We start from the raw sequence: 26,778 nt of genomic DNA, 5'->3' as shown, positions 1-26,778 counted from the left end.
AGGAATTTCCATAAAGTTTTCAAAGTCCGAGGTTGTACATTTTTATCCTTGTTAGCCACTTTGCAACAGTATGACCACATGTTATATAATGGATAAGCCATATAGTGGATAAGCTAAGTTATTAAGTTAACCTAACAAGCAAGCACATAAGCCTGGCGTTGAATTTCTACAACACAACATAAAATTATTTACTCACCAAATCAGCGTAGCAAGCGCAAAAATTGCGGTAATGCAGACAGGAACGACCACTGCTATTGGGACGAAGTCCACATGCAATTGAACATGCCTAGGCATATTTCAGAGTAGGTAAGGCGCCAAGTAGAGGTGGAGTAATCTGCACATGTGTGAATGTTGAAAAAAGCTGTGCCACACAGTCAGTACATTTACATGCAGATTGAGAAAATTTAATTATTGGCTTAGTCTGACTGGAGTTCTTTTTTGTGGAGTCTTTCAAGCTGGCGCTTGAACCAGGGGGCTGAGTGTCTAAATGAAACAGTTTTGGTTTTGATGGGGGCTTGATTGATCAAGGGACCATGATGTCCATGATGATAGCCAGGTGGTCGGAGATATAGAGGTTGATGCTGTAGAGTTGTTGGATGGTGAGACTAATGGAGCAGACTAAATCCAGGGTGTGGCTGCGGGAGTGGGTGGGGAAATTGACATGCTGAGTGGGGCTGAGGTAGTTGAGGAGATCCAGAAAATCAGAGGCTTGTTCACAGTTTGTGTTGTCAATATAGAAGTTGAAGTTGCCAAGTAGTAAAACTGACAGTGAGATGGCTGAGAGATGTGTGACAAAATCTGAAAAGTCGGAGAGAAAAGATGGATGTGGTTTTGTGGGGGGCGGTAGATTACAGCAGTGACAAGAGGGGTGCACTCTCAAAACAGATGTGTTAAAAATAACACATCATGTGTTAATTTTTAACACAACAGTGTGTCTAGTTAAGGACAACACAATTTGTGTTGCTTTCAACACAATCAGTGTGTTAGCACATTTAACACATATTGTGTGTTAATATGTGTTAAATATTTCAACACAAAGCTGTGTTAAAAACAAGAGAGATGTTTATACTTTTTTTTCTAAAATCATCCTAAAATGGAATTTGTATGCTTACAATCCACTAAAATGCTCATAAAATAAACAATTACATTGAATTCAGGTAACATTTATTAAAATAATTCAATCATTGCAGATTTTTGAAATAATTGCAACACTCTGTATCATTCTCAATGCCAGTGAATGAGATCACAATACATGTATATAAAAACATGCAGATACAATTATACAATATTCACAAAAAAATTGCACAAACTGTAGTCAAATGGCAAGGTCACTTGAAATTTCCCTCCCAAGATAACCAAACAAGCCAAAAAAATCCCCAAACTGGATTCATTTTTAACCTCTTAAAATCTGGGCTGAACAAAACAATTCAGGGCAAACGTTCACAGAAGTTCAACTGTAATAATTCCAGAACAATGTGCTAACCTGCTAATGATCGCTGCAGGGGACATCAGGCCACACCGTCATTAACTGCACGATCGCAACACAGGCGGCACCATTCATTAGCCTCTACTAATTGTTACGAGTAAGTGACTGGCTCAGGTACGTCAAAGGTAAAGCACTTTACAGTAATGCAAATTTAAACAATCAATTTGTATCTTGGATTTACATGTAGTTCAGTTCCACTGAAAGATGACAGCAAGTCCAGTGGTCTGATGTCTGCTACATCTTTTACATTCATCATTTCATACTCATTGGTCCGCTCCACCACATATGAAAACAGATGATCATCAAAATATTTTACAATTAAAATTCTAATAAAAATTAGCACCTCTTCCTTTTCACAATTGGGAACCATGTGTACAGACGCTCCCCTCCTAAGTCACTGTTTAAAGCAAGTACACAACCAGTTTTATATGTCTGACCAAGCCAACAGACAGAGTGAGCCACATGAATTGTGCTGCAAGTGCCGATATCACACCCGAGTGCTTTCAAATTTTGAATGACCAGATCACTTTTTTCCAAAGATCCAACCATGACTGGAAAGGCATTTGTATAATTTCCAATTATACATACTTTGAACTTGATTCTTATAAGCCAAAGTCTTAGAAATATTAATGAAATTACAGACAACATGAGCGTGTCTTTTCAGGGGACCATGCTTACTCTCAAATCTCATACACCATAACTTCAAAAGTGGGCCAAACTTTATCATCATGCACCAATAGTGAGTCATGAAATGATGTTTTGGGGTGAGCGGCCTTTCTGGATAAAGAATCTTGAACAAATTATGGTGATCTATAACCAACTGTTTTAAAAAGACAGAAAGTCCAATGCTGACAGTTGGAGCAAATACTATGCTACATATTTCTCTGAGGAGAAGGAACAATTTCCAATGTTGATCAAGTTCACTTATAAAATCTCCAATTAGGAAGGGTAAAAATAGCAAAAGGCACCACATCTGACTGGCTGTTTGTTTTATGGGATTATCTGATGTTCTTAAGTTAAGAATGACACTAGGTTTGTTTTTTTCATTTGCAAAACCGTAATCAAAGCTTACCAATCTGCCTTTAAACTGCTCTAATGTGAAAAGCTTTTCATTATAGATGAAATGTTTTAACATCAGTTTTACTTCAACTAAAGCCACACCCTCTAAAATGTCGTGCATAATGTCTACACAAACATTTTCAGTCACATGAAATTAATTGATTGTGTTTAAACAGGAATCGTCTTTAATACCTGTTAAAGTTGGATTGTTATGTTCTTTATAGTTTATTACAAAACTCCTGGTGATCATCATCAAACACACACTGGGCAGCTTGTTTGTCACTTAGACAGAAATGGCAAGTTTTGTTGGCTGAAAAGCTTTCTAAAAACCCTCCAAGTGAATGGCAAGCGAGATTATCAGAGGTCAAGAGGCAGACAGTACCATGAAGGAGAGAAATCTGACCCTCAGTTTCAACCTCTATCCCTTCCATTTCAAGAGTTCAAATGTCATCCAACAAAGGCTCTAATATTTTGCCAAAGCCATATACCTCCCTGTCTATAGAACTGAAGAGTAGACAAAGGTGGATGTTTGCAAGGGATGAGTTGAATTCCACAGGCAAGTTTCCCAAGCAAAAGTAAACTGCTCCCATTTTATGAACTTTAGTTTTTGAGCCTCAAGGATTAGTTGTTTCCAAGTCATCAAAATAAAGTTGGATTTGTAGGGCATTGGGATACCTGCTGAATAATGTATGATTTGCAAAGTGTGTGCCATCACAATAATCACGCATTTTATCATCAACACTTTTGTTTGATTGTTTAGAGAGTCTGCATCTTTTCACTTCCAAAGAAAAACTTTATGGTATCAATAATGGAGATATACTGGCAAGTGTCTGCAGCCAGTACTTGAGTCAATTTCCCCTGTTTTCTTGCTGTGTCACCTCTGTATCCTAAGAAAATTTCTGTAGGCTGGACAAGGTAGTGTTTTTCAGAAAAATATTTGTACATTTTGTAGGGAGTATCCACCTCTGAAAACACATTTCGTGTATTTTCAAAATGTTGCATTAAAGATTGGACAGCTTCATCATCGTTTGATATAGAGTAGCTATTAATTACAGATGCAGTTTTATCCTTCAAAGAATCCAGCATCTTGTCCAGTAGCTCTTTGGTGCACGCAATGCTTTTTTGTACATCAGTTAAGGTGGAATTTGATAAAGAGTACATTTTGGCAACAAACAATGCTGCACCAATGGGGTGTCCAAATCAGCATCCAAATTAGTTTCGGAAGTGTCCATAGGATGAGAGCAAGACGGCATAGAAACATCCTCCGACACATTACTGAAATTTACTTGTTCAAAATGAACTGGGTTTGCAACCGGAGTGTGTGCCCTATTGAGATGTCTGACATAAGAATTGAACTTATGGCAAGTTCTCTGACAGTGGTTTTGACTACATACAATCGTATAATCCTGTCCATCTGAAATTGCATGGACTTGCCTAAGATGTCTGATAAGTGTCCTTACTTGTTTTGAAATGGATTTCTTGCACTTTGGACAAGTGTACATGCTAGCACAACTAACGCCACTGCCTAAAGCTTGGCAATAAGTTCCACAACTTCTGATCTTTTCCCACCTGAGATGGGCATGTCATAAACATGCTCAAAGAAACAATAGACTGATTTGAGTTGGACAGGATATGCCACATTGCAAACCCATAACATTTTGAACAACTTGTCTATGGCACATGTCAAACCCTCATCTTGAAGTGGGATGGCGACTTTGTCATTCCTTGCCACAATGATGTACTGAGCTGTTGTACTGGGGTCTCCTAAACACGCAAGCTTGGGCTGATGGACTCCCACTGCTGCTTCAAAAGATCCCTCGAGAAGGCTGGGGACGCTCGTTCCAGTCTGAGAAAACATAAATATTCAATTTGTCAAATACACAATTTCTAAATTCATGACAAAAAGCAATGTGTTTAATTATTTCAGATACAATGTACACCAACTGCCGTAGCTAAGTCAGGACAACATCCCTGTTGCCAACTGGGATGTTGAAGAGCAATGACCAAACCAGCATCAAATGGGTCCAAAGTGACTTTTGCAGGTATGCTTACAGCTGTTTAATGTGCTGTAGCTGAGCAGCTAATTAGCTAAAATCCTTTGCTTTGCTTGATCTTATGTTTTGAAAATGTGCTAAGTGTTTTATTATGTAAATAGTTTATTTTGACATGTTCATCAAAAAGTAGAGTTGAAGTCTCTGTTTTCTGTAATATATTTTGAAAATGATTATGTAAATAGTTATTTAGTGAGTTATTTATTTATCAAAGAACCCAGCCATCAAACACTGCATGTCACACATTGCATCACCCAAGTAGTTTCTCAACCTGTGGGGGAAACACTGAGTACTGTATCTCCTTACCATGCACTCCAATATGACGATCAACTGGATTGCCAAAATGTGGTTTTCCATATCAAAGCAGATACTATGATGAAAAATTCCTAAATATTGTTACATTTAAGTATCTCCATATAACCCAGCCCTAATGTCAAAGCAAAAGCCTTATCAACATTTGTTAATAATTGAGATTGGATTCACAGATTTAAAAAAAAAAAAAAAAAAGAAAGAAAAAATGTGGGGCATTCATAGACAAAGGCAGCTTTCCTACCGGTTTCATGTTCAAGATGTAAGATAGGGCCGATTTAACGCTGTATTTGGTCCATCCTTTGGTCCTCCCTGATGCAGTCGGAGGTAGGTAATGTGTGAGCTACTGAAGGGCTCTGAAGCAAAGTGACTCTGAGCAGAACACAAAAACAAATTGGCATACATACAATTACTGATTCCACCTCTGACATAAGCTGTCCACCAAACTACCACAACAGAAAAAGCAGTGTCTACAAGGTGTGCTGGGGGAATTCAGACAAAATAATTATTTTTTAATCTTTCAGCCCTAGTGGGAATATGAATTAAAATTACACAATTTGATATTATATGGTCACGAGGCCCTAGGATTCCCCTCAGAAACTATGTCTAACAAAAATAAATGGCACAGGCCCAGTGCCCACCAAATAAAAGCAATAGATTGACATCATTGTATCTGGTATACATGGAAGATAACTGACCATCGCTCTACTCACCAGCTAACAGGACATTGAGGTCATTTTCAAGTGTAGCTACTTTCAGGAGTTTTGGAATGATATGTCCTTCCCATTTCCGAAGGAAGAGGTCTTCCTTCCCTGGGAACTCTCAAACTGCTCCATAGACAATGAACAGGAAAAGATGTTATAGATGACAGTGAGGGACGCAAGGAATTTTCTCAGTATATGGGTACATTTTCTGTACATGTATATGGGTACAAAGTGTATTTATGCCCATTTTCTAGACTCCAGATGTGCATCTACAATACAATATGCTGAATACTTACCAAACATGGCAGGTCTACAAAGTGAGGGTACTGCTGAAAAATCTCTGCTACTGTTGGTGACTTGCTTGTGATCCAGAACCTTCAGTTGGTGAAGGTTTTCTCCATGCCCATTTTGATAGATGCGAGGTTCTCAGGAGATGGTCTCAGCCTTTTGGTAGCCGTTATCCACTCCTTGATGGACTCTTCTTCCCCTTCTGCAATCACTTCCAGTGTTATACCAACTGCAGAAGGATCACTGGACCTCCTGCGCTTGCGATAGCGTCGCTGATCATCATGAAGGGCTCTCCATAGGTTCCTCAGTTTCAGCTCAATGAATCCACAGTGGGACACCGGATCATAAAAGTGCTCCTAGACCACATTTAAACAAAGGACATTATTTAATAAAGGATAATTCCACCATTTTTATGCGAGTCCCATGCTGTTCTTTCCTTAAATATGAGCCCATTTCAGACAATATACCTTCCAATACTGAATGCAGAAATGACATTTCATTTTCGAATGTAACTTAAAAGATAAACAATTCAATCTATCAAATATCAAGGGAAGAATAACACGGAGAAAACATCAAAAACAGTGGAGTTACCCTCTAAAACCAAGATATCTAATCTTAACTACTCTCCAACAGTGGCTTTATAACAAGTCAGTCAATAAGCTTAAAGAAGCAACAGATAGCATTTCCTCCTAAATCAATCATTATGAAAATAATGTGGGTTGCACAGGGTAGTATACACAGTAAAATCAGCATTTACATAGGTTACTTAGTGGCTGTGCAATCTTTGCAATAAGCTTCTGCTGCTGGGGACGAATTTTCACAGAAAACATCTGCTTTACGGCAGGAAATGTGTCATGTATTGCAAAACTGGTCGGTCAGCCGATCAGGGACTGGAGCGAGTCCTTAGGAGGAGTTGGGCATGAGATAGTTGAGTCACGAGCACAATGGCAGACAGACAAAGTTTGGAGACAAGTGAGAAACGGCCTCCCAAAAGAAAACGAGCTCCTCTGTCTGAGGAGGCAAAGAAGAGCAAAAAGGAGAGTGATAAAAGAAGAGGAAAAACAAGAGTAAACCTCAGTCAGGCGTTCAAGAGATGGAGGGAGCTCCGTGACCAAAGAGGCTTCAAAACCGATGTCCAGCTAGCTTTCTTTCTAATGGATCAGCAAGTAACACGGCTAAATGTTAGCTAGCTGGCCAGCATCGTGATCGCCGCAACCAGGGACCGGGTAGCGAGTGTTGGTCGGCTGACATCCTCGTTGCCATTCTACGGCAGCCCTCGGACAGGGATACATTACATACCTACATTTTATTGATTATCTCTGATCCCCACGGTCAATTTGGTTGTTGCAACAGTGCGAGCAACACTGCTGACGCTAGGTGGCGCCAAGCTAAAAAAAACAAATCCTATCTGTTACCTCAAATATTCCAATGCAAAATTGTAATCTTCTGAAATACATCTGTTCGCACTTACAAATCCTTCATTCTCTTCTTGCATCTTGATCTTTAGTGATGGGAAGACTGTTGTCATGCTTTTAGCCAACATCAGTTTGTCAGCATTTGAGGGGTAACTGAAAGCAAAATGGAGGATTTTGAGGGCAGAAAAAAATGGAGAACTATACAAGGCTTGTAACAGAATACATCATATTTGTGTTACAATGCATTCATCAGGGTTTCCCCTAGAAAAGTTGTTAGGCCCAGTGGCAAGTATCTTCTGATGGGGGGCCTGTGGCTCGGCCCAACAATAGACTGATGGCAGCATTAAAGTGTAATTGACAGCATACAAACTATTTGGCTACTTACTGAATGGAAATTTTTTTATCATATGTTCATTATAAAACATTGACGATTAAATAACTTACATTTTCTCCAAAACTGCACAAGGTTACAGTACTTTCTCTCACTCTCACAAAAAAAAGCCCCAGGTTACTGGACAGAGCATTTTTGTGCAAATAAAATCCAACTGAAAGTTAATTTCCATCTCTTAATTTATCATTTCTAGATTGAAGGAATTAAAAAATTGTTATGTGAAGAACTAGGGGTGTAATTTCATCTGGAGTATAGCATGACCTCACACACCCTATCTCTGTGTTGATCTCCAGCCCCTTGTTTACAAGCCGGTCCAGCTGCGCGTTCATGTACGTTCATGTGAATCCCCAGCACATGTCACTATGTCGATTCAATTAAATTTAATGTTACAATCGTAGCATGGGTAAATGTCTGGAGTTTGAGTTATTAGCAGCTCGGTCCCAGCAAGGGAACTGCCCATTGGTTCGACAGCCCATTGGTTCGACATCCCATTGTTCCAACCATATTAAACTCATTGTTCCGAAGTCCGTTCCGAAATCATCATGACGCCCTATGGTTAAGGTCTGGTTAGGTTTAGGCACAAAAACCACTTGGTTAGGGTCAGGAAAAGATCATGGTGTGGGTTAAAATGAAAAAGAAAGTGGCAAACACATAAGCCGTGAGCCTGCTCCGCCTCAAGCCGGTTGCGGTGCACCATACGCCCACCGTGAGCCGTTCAGCACCGCGGACAGTTGGACTAATGGGATGTCGAACCAATGGGTTGTTGAACCAATGACATGGACCCCCCAGCAATGGGTCAGGCGTTATGGTTGTGTCGGTGTAGGTGAGTAGCCCGGCAGCCCAGCTAACATTTGCAATTAGCATTGTAAAATGTAGCTCGGTGGGCAGCCTGGCAGGCTGTGTTTAGCTATTCCCCTGTCTACTTCAATGATGATGGTACCTGTAATAAATGTAATATATTTGCTGAGATGGAGGCAAGGCTCAGTGACTAGAAGAGCTGGTAGAAGCGCTGTAAGTTACTCCAGTAGCTGTAGTAGCTCTAGTGCTAACTCCGGGAGCTAACGCTAACGTTCCTACTCTTTTAGTAGGAACGTTAGTGTGGCAGCCGACTAGTGCTAACGGTAACGGGTGGAGAGCAGAGGTAGAGGGAGGTGTGGCTCATGACACACTTTGTTTTGTTTGGTCAATATTTGAAACCAATAGATACTGTACTTACAACCAGCTGACCACTTGGACGAGATACACCGGCAGTCACCTGTTCAGCCTTTAAAAGAAAATAATGTCACTGCTAGAACAAGAACAATGCTAATTTTGAAGCTAGTGTTTACAGTAATACAATTTGTTTCCATGAGCCAAAAAAAACAGTTAAGTGTCAGTATAGTATGAAATTACTATATGTAATACCGTCTTGCACTGATATCAGCCCAATATCTGATACTAGTAGTATTTATGCATCTCTGACACATACCTCCCATTGACCACTTGGACCAACTGCAACTGCCCAAGCGAAAAAAAAAGTACTTTATTGTATTTCAAGTATATTTATATTTCCAATAGTATGTTGAAAGTGTACTTACACAAATTGTACTTTTTGTAAATATATAAAAAGTATACTAGCATCACGCTTTCACGCTAACACTTTTAACACACTTTAAAATAATTATACTATATCACACTTTATAGAATTATACTAAAATATACTTTAGAAAGTACACATAACTTTCACTTAAAGTGTACTTATTTGAAATATGTTTTTACACATATTTTTGATATATTTTAAATTGTATGCTCAAAATTGTCATTGTAACATACACTGAAAGCATATTTTAAAAGTACACATTTTAATATCAACACTGTAATATTAAGCTTGAGTGTATTTTAAGTTACATTTGAGTCTAATTATGAAGTGAAGTTATTCACGCTAGTACTTCAGGACATTCTTTTAGAAAGTGTTCAATAGTATTACTATGAAAATGCACTTAAACCCATTTATGAAATTTTATGCTGTGTGTAAAGTACACAGATAGCAATTATTGCAGCTGTTCTGTAATGTTTAATCAGTTTGGCAAAAAAAAAATATGATACATCCTACACACCAAATGACGTTCAACAAAACATTAAATGCACACTTCAAAAGTAGAGGTGCACAAAAAATGTGTGTTCTGCTGAAAAGCAAGTGGTTTAAAGTTGGTGCAGTGCTACATTATGATTTAACAGATAGCATCATCCATATTGCAACAGACAAGTTAATACTGGCTAAATTATAATCAAAAAAATGAAGTTCACTCACACTGTGTTAACATTGTCACAAGTGTTCAAAAAAGAACATTTCATTGATATTGTTTAATGGAGAAAAAGCAGGGCTACTGCAAACAAGACCAATTGGAGAGTGTACAAATCAAAAAGTCGCTGACAGTATTCATGCGTATAGAACTGATATGTAGAGGTCGTTTTGGCATTGATGTCTGTAAAGTAGTAGCTCCCTAAGAATTTTAGTCTCTTTCAACATTGTTGGGAAGTGGAATGACATACATTTTGTCCTTGGACTTAACCATTACACATTTACGCTCGAGTGATTGGGGATGCACGGCAAATACATTATGGGTGTGAGACACCTCATTTATAAATGTGGAAGATATATTTAACTGAGCATCTCTACACACCTTTCTTCCACTCTTGGCAAGCTCTTTTACTAAAATACAGAAGTTGGTGGATGTGGATGAGGCCCCATCATCAGATGTAAAAGCCACCAGGGTCATAACGTCGCAGAATGTTCCATCATTTAACTGTACAACTGAATTATTTCTCTTTTTAAGAGTTGTGTTATTATATGAATGATAAACCACACTGCTACAAATGAAATGGTCATAAAATAAACCTGAATGAAGTGTCACTCCTATTAAACTTTCAATAGCCATCCTCTGCAACACAGATGTGCTAACTTTCTTTGGGCAGCCAAAACCTCTGACTTTATGTTGAAACTCCTTTGATTTCTTTCTTAAGCTAGAGCTAGCTAGCTAGAGCTAGTTTGTCAAATAATGTCTTTATGCTGTCATTAGCATTTGCCATTGTAGTCCCTGCTTTTTTTGGGAGACCACTCCACCGAAAGAATCTATTCACTATTTGTATTGGCACATGTGTTGTTCCACTGAAAAACCTAAGCAGAGTCCCATTAAATGATTCAAATGGAAATGTGGATGTTGCCCACAGTGGTCCCCAGTTACGCACGCCTGCTGCCAAGTGCATTAATAAATGCACATTAAAAGAAGCATTAGCAGCACCATACAGTTTCTCAAAGTTGAGCACAAATTTTCGCAGAGCTTGTTCTGCCACATCCACATCTCACTTTGATGGCATCCTGAAGAAGAGTGTGTATCACAAAAACTAATAAAAAAAGATGATTCCAATACTTCTTTTTCAGAATGCCATTCAAAACAGGCAATGCATAAAACAACAAAAATGACCTCCACTCAGATGCTTTCCAGAATTTTCTGTCCTTCACTGATCTTGGTGCCCTTGTGACCTCCACAGGTGGGTTAATGGCCAGCAATTCCTGGTCTATATCACTGACCTTGCCGCCCAAGTACCAGTCTTCATTATGGTGCTTACTGTCTAGCCACAGAGATGTAATCTGTTTAGTGACACCCAGGCAGACACTGTGTTGGTACTCAGGAATGAATCCAGTGATCATCTTGAAGCTCTCAAGTTCCATCAAAGGGGATGGGCCTTTCACACCCATTACTGGATTAGCAGGTGTTGCCAACATAGCATGCCCAAAATGATCCATCTCTGTCCGTAAAGGTGGTTCTGGGGTTTCCCAGACATATGGACCACCACCAGTGTGAAGGCAGAAGTCACACCCATATTTGCCATTGAACGGTTTTGTGTTTCTCAGGAGGGGGTGGGCAACTGAATCTAAGGAGCATAGGAGTAAATGAACTTTGCTTGTATGCTCTACACTGTAATAAGTAACCTATAGAATTTATCCAATAAATCTGAGGTAAGAATTTGCATCGACTTTTTTTGGGTAGATTTAATTCCATATATTGAGTATAAAATAAGTGAAATAAAAAGCTATGAAATACTTCAATAAATTGGGTTAAATTTACCTCACATTTATGTATATATTCAACAGCTACTTACTCAATAAAATTGGGTAAAATTATCTCTTAATTGCTAGTAGGTCATACCTGATAATTACTAATAAAAGTTAATTAATATCAGTAACATTACTTATTCAGATAAGGTAAGATTTACCCCCCAAAAAAGACTTTCAGATGGTTATCATCTCAATGTTTTTAATCCATAAAATCACAAAAAAACACAGAGTAAAGTGCAATACAACAGCTTCACACAACATTTCAAGTAATGAACCTGTTTTATAACTCACTAAACTAACAGCTTCAAATGTTGTTTCTGGACAATAAAACATATCTTCCTATTTTAGGACATCCAGATTGCTCGATAAGAAAAAGGAGTAGTGAGGAGATCAGAGCAGAGCTCCAAGGGATGTCCAATCACATGAAGATTTTCTTGTATCCAAACTCTTACTTGTGTCTCTTCAGCTTTACACAACAGTGACTGACCAAATCTGCAGTCCAGGTGCATTTATACAACAAATAACAGAACCACCTTGTTTACATGCAGCAAAGATCCACCAAATGATCAAAAAACACAGAATAAAGTGAAATACAACAGCTTCACACAACATTTCAAGGAATTAACCTGTTTTATAACTCACTAAGCTAACAGCTTCACATGTTGTTTCTGGATAATTGACTAATGCACACACGCAAACTCTACAAGGTCGTTCCTGTGCATGTACAGTATCGAACATCTGGATAAGGATAGAACAGATGAACACCAACATTCTTTAGTTTCTGTGCTTGCTCTCACTCTCAGAGATAGGATGAGAAAAAAAGAAACAAACAAATGGGGATGGGAAGAGGAGGGTATAGAGGGAGAGATCAAATTTCTTTAGGCTACACTCAGTGGTATTGACCAGACTGGCCACTTTCTATCGGTGTTCCTTTTCTGTCAATCTGGGAAAATCAGAGAGCAATGGAGTGGGCTGAGAGAGGCTGTGACATACTTATGTATCCATTTGTACATATTTATATATTTGTGTGTGTCTGTGTCTGTGGGTGTGTCTGTGTATGTGTCTGTGTCTGTGTGTGGAGCAGAGGAGGGAAGAGTAGAAAAATAAAAAACTACACTCCATCACAACTCCATCTAGCTATGTCCGGACAAAACATCCTCTTGGAACAAGAGAGGAAATGTGTGTCTATTGCATGAGCTTATTTTTGAGGCTGTGGACCTTCTTCAGTAGTTTTGCTCCATCAAGTTCCAAAAAAAGCTTTTGAAAAGCTTCAAACGTGTTCTTCAGCTGCTCTGGATATTCGAGGTTGAGGGCATATATCAGTCCCATCAGCAGTACACATGCCTTTGTTCGGCTTCCACATCCTTCCATCACTTGGTTTCCCTCAATCACGATAGACACATCTGATGGATCCTCCTCAGCCATGATATTGTGCATCACGATCACCTTCATTGTTTTGTCTGTGTAGTCCTCACATTCCTACATGTTAAAAAGAAAGAAACAAAAAGCATACACATTTTTAATTTAAGTATATTATTTAAGATGCTGTTCCAGCTGTGGTGGAAATTTTAAGAGTCCTAGCAGAGGAGAGGAGAGGAGAGGAGAGCAGAGGAGAAGAGAAGAGAAGAAAGGAGAGGAGAAGAGAAGAAAGGAGACGAGAGGGGAGGAGAGGAGAAGAGAAGAAAGGAGAAGAGAAGAAAAGGGAGGAGAGTAGAGGAAGACATGAGGATCCCTTGAGTTAACCAATCATCTGTTATCAATATGACATACCTGGCAGTCATGGAAAAGATCTTGTCTTTCACCGAGGTAGTCAATGAGGCAGCAGACAACTGCATCCCTTTTTTTCTCAATGCTCTGTGTCTGTAGGGAGATACAATTTAGTGAAAAGACAGTTAGTGTAACTCAGTGATTAACATACAGTACAGGCCAAAAGTTTGGACACACCTTCTCATTCAATGCGTTTTCTTTATTTTCATGACTATTTACATTGTAGATTCTCACTGAAGGCATCAAAACTATGAATGAACACATGTGGAGTTATGTACTTAACAAAAAAAGGTGAAATAACTGAAAACATGTTTTATATTCTAGTTTCTTCAAAATAGCCACCCTTTGCTCTGATTACTGCTTTGCACACTCTTGGCATTCTCTCCATGAGCTTCAAGAGGTAGTCACCTGAAATGGTTTTCCAACAGTCTTGAAGGAGTTCCCAGAGGTGTTTAGCACTTGTTGGCCCCTTTGCCTTCACTCTGCGGTCCAGCTCACCCCAAACCATCTGGATTGGGTTCAGGTCCGGTGACTGTGGAGGCCAGGTCATCTGCCGCAGCACTCCATCACTCTCCATCACTCTCCTTCTTGGTCAAATAGCCCTTACACAGCCTGGAGGTGTGTTTGGGGTCATTGTCCTGTTGAAAAATAAATGATCGTCCAACTAAACGCAAATCGGATGGGATGGCATGTCACTGCAGGATGCTGTGGTAGCCATGCTGGTTCAGTGTGCCTTCAATTTTGAATAAATCCCCAACAGTGTCAACAGCAAAACACCCCCACACCATCACACCTCCTCCTCCTCCTTCACAGTGGGAACCAGGCACGTGGAATCCATCCGTTCACCTTTTCTGCGTCTCACAAAGACACGGCGGTTGGAACCAAAGATCTCAAATTTGGACTCATCAGACCAAAGCACAGATTTCCACTGGTCTAATGTCCATTCCTTGTGTTTCTTGGCCCAAACAAATCTCTTCTGCTTGTTGCCTCTCCTTAGCAGTGGTTTCCTAGCAGCTATTTGACCATGAAGGCCTGATTCGCGCAGTCTCCTCTTAACAGTTGTTCTAGAGATGGGTCTGCTGCTAGAACTCTGTGTTGCATTCATCTGGTCTCTGATCTGAGCTGCTGTTAACTTGCGATTTCTGAGGCTGGTGACTCGGATGAACTTATCCTCAGAAGCAGAGGTGACTCTTGGTCTTCCTTTCCTGGGTCGGTCCTCATGTGTGCCAGTTTCGTTGTAGCGCTTGATGGTTTTTGCAACTCCACCTGGGGACACATTTAAAGTTTTTGCAATTTTCCGGACTGACTGACCTTCATTTCTTAAAGTAATGATGGCCACTCATTTTTCTTTAGTTAGCTGATTGGTTTTTGCCATAATATGAATTTTAACAGTTGTCCAATAGGGCTGTCGGCTGTGTATTAACCTGACTTCTGCACAACACAACTGATGGTCCCAACCCCATTGATAAAGCAAGAAATTCCACTAATTAACCCTGATAAGGCACACCTGTGAAGTGGAAACCATTTCAGGTGACTACCTCTTGAAGCTCATGGAGAGAATGCCAAGAGTGTGCAAAGCAGTAATCAGAGCAAAGGGTGGCTATTTTGAAGAAACTAGAATATAAAACATGTTTTCAGTTATTTCACCTTTTTTTGTTAAGTACATAACTCTACATGTGTTCATTCATAGTTTTGATGCCTTCAGTGAGAATCTACAATGTAAGTAGTCATGAAAATAAAGAAAACGCATTGAATGAGAAGGTGTGTCCAAACTTTTGGCCTGTACTGTGTATATATATATATATATATATATATACATATATATATATATATATATATATATGTACATATATATATGTATATCTTATTGTTCCGACTTAGATATTTGACCTTACTTGTATGTGCCCCTGTATCAAAAGGACTGGCCCTAGCCTGGAGCCCCCATTGAAACTGGCCTAGAACTGCCACTGCCGGGGGAAAGCAGGGCACTGAGGGGGGGACTGAAGTGACGGAGCGTTGTTGGACTGTGGGGAAGGCGGCGGTGAAGGTTGGGGTTCAGCTGCTTGGGGAGGAAAACCTTGCAGGGTGAGGATATCAAATCTATTGTCAAGCTGGTTGGTGTAGTGGAGTGTGTGAGGGGGCTGCTTGACTCTCCTGCTGCGGGGAGTGACCTGGGACCATGATGCAGGCTCTCAAGGAGTGGAGGTGGCCAGGGACCTGGGCTTAGCCCCCTGCCTGATCCAGGTGGGGTCGGTGTTGGAGCTTAGTGGAGGGATAGCAGGGGTACAACCTGATCTCACAGAAATACATGAAATGACCACGACCTCTTATCACCGCATTCCGTGGTGGCAGCACGTAATGGGTTGAAATTACGTGCCGGTACCACGGAAACAATGCCAATGTAAAGTCAATTAGGATCCACTGTCATGGTGTAAGCTACACACGGATTCCCTAATTCAATAACGTCCTGTATACACACAAAAACACGAAAGTGTTCTTGATATGAAAACGTCAAATATATTCCTCTGTTATAATTTCCCACCAACGATAATAATAATAATAGTAATAACATGATAGTTCGGCTGTACTAGATATTTGATATAGGCCTATTCAAATATTCAGTCCCAAAAACGCCGTTTCTACAGTGCTAGCTAAATTATCTGAAATTAACCATCATCATCCTTACTTTTTCTTAACATAGTTCAGCTAGTTCGGCTTTACTAGACATTTGATATATTCAGTAGATGTATCTTTTTGCTACTCTATTTTACAACAAGCCGCAAAAATCCTACCGTCCCAAAAACGCCGTTTTTAGAGTACTATCTAAAATATCTGAAATTAGCCAACATCCTTGCTTTTTTTAGTGTCATTACCGGTTCAGCTTTACTAGATATTAGATAGCCTATATTCAGTAGATCTATCTTTTTATGACCCTATTTTACAAGCCGCAAAGAAACCTACCGTCCTAAAAACGCTGTTTCTAGCAAATTAGCCGACATCTTTACTTTTTCTTAACATAGTTCATCTAGGTAGAGTTTAATAACTAGTTCGGCTTTACTAGATATTCGATATATTCGGTAGATATATCTTTTTACAACCCTATTTAGAACCCTACTTTGCAAATCAGAAGAACTACAACTATGTTGCTGATATGTATCAAACTGCATGGCGCGGTCCCAGGTAAATGTAATTTTTTAAAAATATAAGTGTTTTTCCTAGATTTGGAAGTTGTAAATACTGAATTGAGAATACACTGTGGACTTTAAGGCGATGGTAAACACACTTGTGTAATCAGATTTTAAATATCTAATTTCTAAATGGGTGAAAATTAATTGTATCCATATTTTACCTATATCTGACAGCACTCCCAGTTGTTGACTACACTCACGATAGTTGAGGTCAAGAGCTCTCTATAACAGCTGGTCCCATGTCTGTACCCCCTTTAGTTGCTGAGTTATAAGCCCTCAAACATGCACTGAGAGCGTGTGCGCTTCTTATTTATTTATTTGTTTGTTTATTTATTTATTTATTTATTTATTTTTTAGTGGCGTTTGGATTGGGTTACGGCAGACGGATGGCAATCTGAAATGGAATGAAGCCCACAGATGGCAGACAGTAGCTACAAAACAGTAGTGGAACGTGCCCAGAGCACAATGCTCTTAAAGCCCTACGCTATCAAAACCTGGCAAAACACATTTATTTTATTTTATGGCCTTGACATTATCCTGTCATATTATTGAACTATCCAGGACACTTCCGTGTTTTTGTGTGTATACAGGAATGTTAAAGATATCACTGAGGAAAACGAGGTTGACGTGACGTTGTTGAATCAGGGAATCCGTGTGTCCACCACGAAAAAGGATCCTAACTGACTTTACATTGGCATTGTTTCCGTGGTACCGGCATGTAATTTCAACCCATTACGTGCTGCCACCACGGAATGCGGTGTTAAGAGGTCGTGGTCATTTCACGTATTTCTGTGAGATGAGGTTGCAGGGGTAACAGCTGCCTGATCGGGAGCGGTGACATCAGGCACCAGGGCAGAGGTGCTTTAGGCAGGGGCAGCAACAGAGGCAGAACTGGTGGCTGATTCAGACTTTGGTGGTGTGCAACAGAAAATGATGGTGTCCATTTGCAGTTCGGCTTCACGGATCTTGCAAAGTGTGGAAATACGTTGTTCAAGCTCTGTGACCTTCTTGGCGAGGACAGTGCAGTTGACGCAGCCGGATGGAGAGGTGAGTGGAGCCATGGTGAATGTGGTGAATGAAGTGGCTGGAAAACAGAGTAAAAGGAAGGCCAGAATGGGGGTTAAATGTGCTAAATTCAGATTATGGCAAGCAGCTAGGAGTAGTTAGTAGAGAGGACACAGGCACAGGGACTTACACGCAGGGGCTCCAACACGGAGCCCACAGCAGTGAAATGGCTTTGTATTAGCGAAGAAAACCAACAGAAGGCTCGGAGCAGAGCAACAGGTCGCGAAACTTACTTACCCAGTAATAGGGCCTGCTGCAGAGAATAAGCTTCCGGGTTAGTAGAAGCCTGATAACTTTCCAGTAACATTAGGTTCTTCAACAGATGAGTAACGTTAGCAGCACTGCTAAAAACAAGCTAACTAGTGCTAAAAACAGGCCAATGTTAGCTGGCTAGCTAAGGCAGGACATGAGCTAGTTATGAAAACTTGGGATCGGTAGGCCCAATTACAACAGTGGTCACGTAGAGAGAATGTGTAAAGGGTAAAAACAGTTTACCAAGAGTATGCCAGTTAAAAGTGGATAAAAAATGTTAAAGAAGGCAATTTTCTGCAAGCTGATCTATTGCCTACATATAGGCCTACTTAAAAAAAAAATTCCCATGAAATGTGCTGAAGTAGCTACAAGTAGAAAGTGTCAAACAGATAATAGGCTACTCATGTAAAATATCTCTAATTTGTGGGATACTTAAGTATAAGAGTAATGTATTTAGTTACATTTCATCACAGAAAAAAGCATAACTTTGAAGTACTTAGTTTGCTCAAGTGAACCCAACTCAAGTACACTGTGTTTGGCAGTTTTTTTTTTTTTACCCCAAAATACAAGTAACTTATTTAATATTAGTGTTAATAACAAGTTCATAAAAACTGAGTTAGGTCAACTCAGTATTTGTAATTAAGCTTGATGTTAGTATTTACAGTGCAGTGGTTTTGGGAACTACATACAAAACAATCACAATCCCACTTTTATGCTACAGAAGAGAGCTATAAAATTCATAAACAGAGCTGATTATCATTAACCAACCAACAAATTATTAATAAACTTACATGCTAACAAATTTAGACATTTGGTTGACTTAAAAAATGCACAATCAATATATAAAGTTAAAAATAGGACATTTCCAGACAAGTTCAAAATTAGAGAGACTCAGTTTGAACTAAAGCTTTGTTTCCACCAAGCAGTCCAGTACAGTTCAATTCAGTTCAGTATGCATTTTTTCCATTTCCACTGTAAAAAGTTGTGCAGCTGTTCCTTACTGCCCCCATTCACTTTCACTGCAGCCTGTTCTATCTTGTGAAAATGTCAGAGTGCAACCTCATTCTGTGTACGATAAAGGGAGTTCCCTCTGTGTCACCTGTGATGATGAAATACAGTGAATGCTGGACAGAGTAGTAAGTGACAACAACCTCGCCCACATTTAAGAGTACTGTTTGTGAAGGAAAGGCCAAACAGACCTAATGTCTAGGTACCATGTCTGAAGGGTTACTTTTGGTTCCAGAGGTACCATACCTAAAGTGTTTGTGGAAATGGGACTTAAGAAGAACTTGTATGTTTACAAAAACAAAGACTAGAACAAATGCAAAACAAAGATGTGTACGAGTCAAAGGAGTTCATTTGTGGAATAGTTTCAAAGAGGAAATAAAAACTGTAAAACACTTGATAGAGTATTACTAGTATTTATTTATTTTTTAATCATAGTACTGAGACCTGAGTACTGTATTTCGTTCCTTCATATCCCTTTATGGTATGAATGACAATAAAGATCTATCTGTCTATCTATCTAGAGTAAAAAAAAAATGGAGGCGCTTTATTTTAAGGTCCTTGTAATAAGCGTTAGTTAATATGTAATAAGGCGCTCATAACTCCTTATAAGATGCTTATTAACATTATTAAATGTTTAATAAGACTATATAAGTGTTAATAATAGCATTATAAACATGTTAATTGTTAGATTATAAGACATTTATAAGCACTTATAAGAAACTTGTTAACAGTTTATAGACTGCTTAACAACATTAATAAAAGCCTTATGAGTTTCTTACAATTGTTTATAATAGCATTACAAATGCATTTATTGAGTTTAACTAACTTATATATTATGTCATTGTTAAACCTTTACTAAGATTTTTTTGTTGCAGCCACAAAGAGAACATTTTATAAAACATTGCCTAAAACAGGCCAATCACTAATACTTTCAACATTGAGGTACATTATATAATGTAAAACACATTCTGAAAATGTGATTTAAAACATCAGTAATCACATCCACAACAAAAGTGCAACTGTAACACAAAAACTGAGGTGGGTTTTAATTTAAAAACAAACAAACAAACAAAAAAACAATAATAAAACAAAAAAAGGACTATTTAGGACTCACTGCCAGTCTGTAGGTATTTGCCAGGTTACTTAACCTATATACGTAGCACACTGCCCCACATTGATTCCAGTGTGCATTCATGAAAGACTGGATTGCATTTATTTAAAATAATAAAGAAAGAAAAATAACACAAAACAATTACACAAAACACAAGTACTCCTTTCTAGCATAGACTGTAAAAAGTGGACGTAACTACCATGACATCACCCATTGGTTTGTAACATACAAACATGCAACAATTAATTGGCAGATTATCACAGTGACAGTACCATTAGACAGTATTCTAAAAAGTGAAAATACTTTGAAAGGATCCTATGTCTTAAATTGAATTTAGTTCAAAAGCATGTTTGCCTGGAAGTTGTTCATTACACTATATGAGCTGTTTCCTTTTTTTGCTTTATTGGTTTGCATCATCACAACAATATGGGAGAGGAAGAATCGGTGGCACTTGGAGAAGATGGAAATGGGTGTTTGGCATGCTTGGTGTGCAGCAGCAGAGGAGCAAGAGAGCAAAGATAGTGCTGCGCCTTGTAGAAAGAAGAGGTCGACAAGACCTTCTCCCACTCATTGCACACCATGTCAGGATAGGATCATCCATCATTAGCGATAAATGGCGTGCTTATCGTGCCCTACCTGCGCTCGGCTACAATCACATGACTGTAAATCATACAAGGTGGTATGTAGATCCCAAAACAGGTGCCCACACACATAGAAAGAGCCTGGCGTAGCATTAAGGAGCAAGTTTGGAGACAAAGAGGCAATCAAACCGAGTGCATATTGTCTGACCATCTTTGTCTTGTTGAGTGGACTGAATGGCTGGGCAGGAAACACAAATATGGTCCTCTTGGTAGGCTACTACATGATGTAGCTAAGAGGTACATAGTAGGCTAGAATGAAGGCCAGAAAACAAGTGGGTAGCTCCGTGTCTGAAAAGTGAAGCCAATGCGGAAATGCCTGAAACCTGCATTCTTTCTAATGGCCAGCAGGGGGCGACTCCACTGGCTACAAAAAGAAGTCTGTTTGTATAGAAGTCTATGATAAAATGACCCTACTTCTCACTTGATTTATTACCTCAGTAAATATTTTCCTAGTGGGTTTATGATCTCAATTGCTAGTTTCAAGTCTTCAATACAGCATGATGTTCATTTTGTAAATTATGGTCCCATTTAGAGTAAAATACACGATAAAAACAGGGTATGTTTTAGGGCATGGTTACCACTGCAACAACCCTGGTGACATACATTACATATCGCAACCCCAGATTAGAATATGAGCGGGTCACTTCTGGCTCCAAAAATCCAAGATGGCTGTAATTAGAGGTTGTGTAATTGTTTTGTGTTTATTTTTCTTTCTTTATTATTTTGAATAAATGCAATCCAGTCTTTCATGAATGCACACTGGAATCAATGTGCGGCGGTAGGTTAAGTAGCCTGGCAAATACCTACAGACTGGCAGTGAGTCCAAAATAGTCCTTTTTTCTTTTATTATTATTATATTTTTTTTTTATGTTACAGTTGCACTTTTTTGTGGTTGTGATTACTGATGTTTTAAATCACATTTTCAGAATGTGTTTTACAATATATAATGTACCTCAGTGTTGAAAGTATTAATGATTGTACTTTTATATTTTTATTTTCAACGGCCTGTTTTAGGCAGTGTTTTATAAAATGTTCTCTTTGTGGCTGCCATTCATGCATAAATAATGACAACTAAAAAAAAACAAATTTTCAAAAGAGCTGTGTTAAAGTGTGTTTTTGTGTTTCACCGCTGAAGCATTATATTATTATGCAATTGCTGCTGTTTGGGAATCAAAGGACAAGAAATTCTTCAGTGTTAAAGCAAAGGGGAGTACTAATTAATTAATGTTAGTTATCTAACAGTAATCCAAGAATTATAGTTAATTTTAGAGACAGCTGCCACTGTTTGCCCTCCAGAAACAACATGGTATGTTTAATGGCACAAATCCACAATCTAGTCTTTCCTGAATTTTCTTTGTCAGGCAGGATTCTGTAGAAACACACTGAGACTGTTTCATAAGCAATTGAAAACTCCTTGTAGTTGTAAAATATCCATAAAGGTAGAAGTTTGCAAAATCAGTACTCAAGCTAGTTTTTGAAGCTTACATGCTCCCATAAATGCATTTAGTTATTTATATGGTACGTCAATATATATTATTACTGTTTTCATTTTGCAGATCATTCAAGTTACACATGTTTTAATTTCAGTTGATAATGTGAACATAAAACTGCCTCTGATGAGTGAATTGACTGGTGGGTGCTATTCTGTGACACTGAATCTCTGACAATCAGTATCAGACCTGGATTGTCTGTGGTGTGGGGGATGGTCTCCTGTTGTGAACGATGGTCGTTAGAGTCTTTTCACCTTGGGCTTCAGGTTTGTTAGCTAAAATATTATTTATTCTTGGGGCGTCGGTGGCTCAGTGGTAGAGCAGGCGCCCCATGTACAAGGCTGTTACTGCAGCAGCCCAGGCTCGACTCCAGTCTGTGGCCCTTTGCTGCATGTCTCTCCCTCGCTCTCCCCCTTTCACACTTCACTGTCCTGTCAATTAAAGGCAAAAAATGCCCATAAAATATCTTTAAAAAAAAAAAAATGTAATCTCAATTCTCAAGTCATCCATGAAAGAGTGTAAATATCATCCCTCAGTATTCAACGGAGGACTGTGTCGTTTTATTAAAGCAAAGAGGGGACTTCAGTTAATCTATACAATCTATCTTTTTTGGCCAGAGCAACTGCTGTTGCTGTTTTCCGTTCCTCACGACAATGGTGTTTTAAATTTTAAGTATATATATTTACTCATCTCAGTGGTGAGGATCAAATATATAATGATGAATTTAATATGGATATGCACTAGAGACTTTCTGTGTATAAAATTTTTTGGACAGACACTTTAGATTTGGCCTGAAGCTTCCATGTAATAACTGTGATTGGTTTTTGTTTGTTTGATTGTTTTATTTTTTTCTTTCCTGCTCCATACATGATTTGTACCATTTTAAAGTCAACCAAGTCTTCAAAGTTTGGAGACTTAAATTTCCACAGCACCTAGACAATATCTTAAACTAAGACACCTTATTCACCTGATCGCCTATGTCTCAGTCACTCTGAATCAGAAACAACATCTTGTCTATGAGAGGCTAGCAAACCTGAAGCCCAAGGTGAAAAGACTCTAATGACCATCGTTCACAACAGGAGACCATCCCACACACCGCAGACATCCAGGTCTGATACTGATTGTAAGAGATTCAATGTCACAGAATTACACCCCCCCAGTCCATTCACTGATCAGAGGCAGTTTTATGTTCACATCATCAACTGAAATTAAAATGTGTAACTTCCTAAAAAGCAGTGTGTGAATGTTACTGGATGAAATGTGTAATCATAAATGTTTGTCACTAACACTTTAGCAAATTTTGCTTATAGCAAACAAGACCAAACATTTTCCATATTCCCATGACAAAACATATCATTTTTTCTGACAGCATAATGTAGCCTATCAAACCTATAGACAGCTAGGTATTAAACACATATACTTAAATATCTGATAATTTGGAGTATGTTCATAAAATTCATCTCTGTTGGGGCATCGGTGGCTTAGTGGTAGAGCAGGCACCCCATGTACAAGGCTGTTGCCGCAGCGGCCCGGGTTCGAATCCAGCTCGTGCCCCTTTGCTGCATGTCATCCCCTCTCTCTCTCCCCTTTTCATACTTACCTGTCCTGTGCATTAAAGGCAAAAATACCCCAAAAATATATTTAAAAAAAAAATCATCTCTGTTATATTTCAGATCTACATCTATGAGGGAGTGTGAATATCACTCGATAGTAATCAACAGTGGACCTGTGTCGTTTTGTTCAAACAAAAAGGGGACTTCAGTCCATCTATACAATGGTTAACTCCATCATGACAGACACTGAACCTTTCAATGCTCATCATTACCATAACACAAACACAAGACAAGTTAAATGACACAGTGCCTGAATTTAGAAAATTAAGTTTGTGTTTCTTATAATGACAGACTGCAACAATATGTCCTTGTCCTTGGTAGTAGATACGCTAAGATATCAGAAGTAACTGTTGTCAGTCAATGTCAATAGAGTGTAAAGATTCACTCATGCATCAGACTTTAATGTGTAAGATGTGAGTGCATCACTTCAGACAGCCTTTATCTGTAAAAAGAAATGAACGTGAATCGGAAAAAAAATAATCTATGCAGTATTAGTGTATCGATACATCCCTCCCTCCAGTGTGTCTCCTCTTCATTTCCTCAAAACACCTAAAAACATAAAATCTATCTTTTTTGTTTGGTCATGCAGGCTTGGGTGACATTTCCTGCAAATCTTACATCTTAAATCATTCATTGTAACTTCAATATTGTTCACAGGAGCCAGACACTTTATTCGCATCCATGAAGGAGTGTGTATGTCGCTGCATCATATTCAAGCGGGGACCTGTGCCATTTTGTACAAGCAAAATGGGACTTGAGTCAATATGTAAAATCTATCTTTTTTGTTATAGAGTCAAACTTCAAAACAAGATTCCATAAATGAAGTCTTCTTTAAAGGTCTACATCCTGTTGTTTTGATTCTGAGAGAGGATTAAGGTTAACTCCATCAAGACACTGAATATTTCAGTGCCCATTTCATTATTTCAAGCGCAACACAATTTAATTGACACAGTCCTTGAATTAAGAAAATTAACTTTGTTTTTCTTCTACTGACATGCTGCAATAATATTTTTCCATCCTTAGTATTAGATACATTGTAAGATGAAAACTTTTAAGCAGTAATTTTTGTAAGTCAGTGTCATTTCGAGCATAAGAGTTGACTTTTATCAACATGAGAGACCTAAGTTTTCCAGGTTGATATTTGGGGTAATGTCTGTGGTCTACTTGAACTTGCATGGTCATGCAGGCTTGGGTGACATTTCCTGCAAATCTTACATCTTAAATCATTCATTTTAACTTCAATATTGTTCACAGGAGCCAGACACTTTATTCACATCCATGAAGGAGTGTGTATGTCGCTGCATCATATTCAAGCAGGGACCTGTGTCATTTTGTACAAGTAAAAAGGGACTTGAGTCAATATATAAAATCTATCTTTTTTGTTATAGAGTCAAACTTCAAAACAAGATTCCATACATGACGTCTTCTTTAAAGGTCTGCATCCTGTTGTTTTGATTCTGAGAGAGGATTAAGGTTAACTCCATCAAGACACTGAATATTTCAGTGCCCATTTAATTAACTCAAGCACAACACAATTTAATTGACACAGTCCTTGAATTAAGAAAAGTTAGTGTAAATATCACGTTTTCCTTTTTGACTGAATAGTTTTATATGACCACTCTGATGTCCACTTAAAGTCTGATAAAAGTTATACTAGTTGTTTTCTTTATTCTGATTATTATTCTGCTGCTCTCTGGATGGCCCTTCAGTTTAATATAGTCTAAAGCTTGAAATCAGCTAGTAAAGGATATTCACCAAAGTTGGGCCTTCATGATTTGTTACAAAAATAAAACATATCATGGTTCAAGAGGGTATTATGTTAAGAATTTTATTTCTTTCTCATAAGTATTGTTAATTTGACTTGACTTTTTAATTCATCCATGCTGGAGTATGATTATCGCTCTATACTATCCAAGAGGGAACTTGTGTCATTCTGTGCCAGCAAATAGTGGACTTGTTGTGGACCTGTTGTTTCATAAAGTCATAATGTACAAAACGAAGTGTATTCTTATAAATACTGCTTTTAAAAAAAACTTTCCTTTCTTTTGATTTTTTAGTATTTATTCTGTTATCCTGTGGTTGTAGGTCAGCACAAAGTCACTTTCAAAAATTGAGTTGATTGACATCCAGTGCTTGGGAAAACTAGGAAGAGGAGGGCTTTCCTTTTTGACTGACAAGTTTTAAATGTCCACTCTGATGTCCACTAAAAGTCTGATAAAAAGTCTGAAGCCTGGCTATTTTATTTCTATCACTATTGTGGTTGTTTTTTTCCTTTGTTTTTTAAAGTAAAATTGTTAATTATTCTGCTGTCCTCTGGATGCCCCTTTATTTTAATATCATCCAAAGCATGAAAGCAGTTAGTAAACAAATTCACCAAAGTTGGGCCTTCATGATTTGTTACAAAATTAAAACATATCATGGTTCAAGAGGCTATTATGTAGAGATTTTTATATCTTTCTCATAAGTATTGCTAATTTGACTAATTTCTTTAATTCATCCATGCTGGAGTGTGATTATCGCTCTATGCTATCCAAGAGGGAACTTGTGTCATTCTTTGCCAGCAAATAGTGGACTTGTGTTGTTTCATAAAATATAATCCTATCTGTGTAGAGTGAGCACAAAATTACATTACATTCTTTTTTAGTTTTTAGTTTTCTACCACTGAATAGTTAGTGATTATTGAAAATAATGTAAAGTGGTATACAATTGTATTGAAAAATCATTGACATTGAGTGCCTGTGAAAACGAGGTCAGGTGAGTATTTTTGGACTAAACTTCACAGGTCTAGTCAAAGTGTGATGTCAAATTAGTTTTTAGTTATTAATTAAAAGTGAAAGGAAA

The 26,778-nt window shown here is 38.4% G+C and overlaps 1 pseudogene; it reads right to left on the bottom strand.

The window, feature by feature from the left end:
- Positions 1–523: 523 nt before the first annotated feature.
- On the bottom strand, positions 524–11,442 carry LOC144463454 (uncharacterized; annotated as a pseudogene).
- Between the last annotated feature and the right edge of the window lie 15,336 nt (positions 11,443–26,778).

This window comes from Epinephelus lanceolatus, chromosome 1 (assembly GCF_041903045.1).
Source record: "Epinephelus lanceolatus isolate andai-2023 chromosome 1, ASM4190304v1, whole genome shotgun sequence".
NCBI classification, from domain to species: domain Eukaryota; kingdom Metazoa; phylum Chordata; class Actinopteri; order Perciformes; family Serranidae; genus Epinephelus; species Epinephelus lanceolatus.
This window is presented reverse-complemented; position numbering and strand designations above follow the sequence as displayed.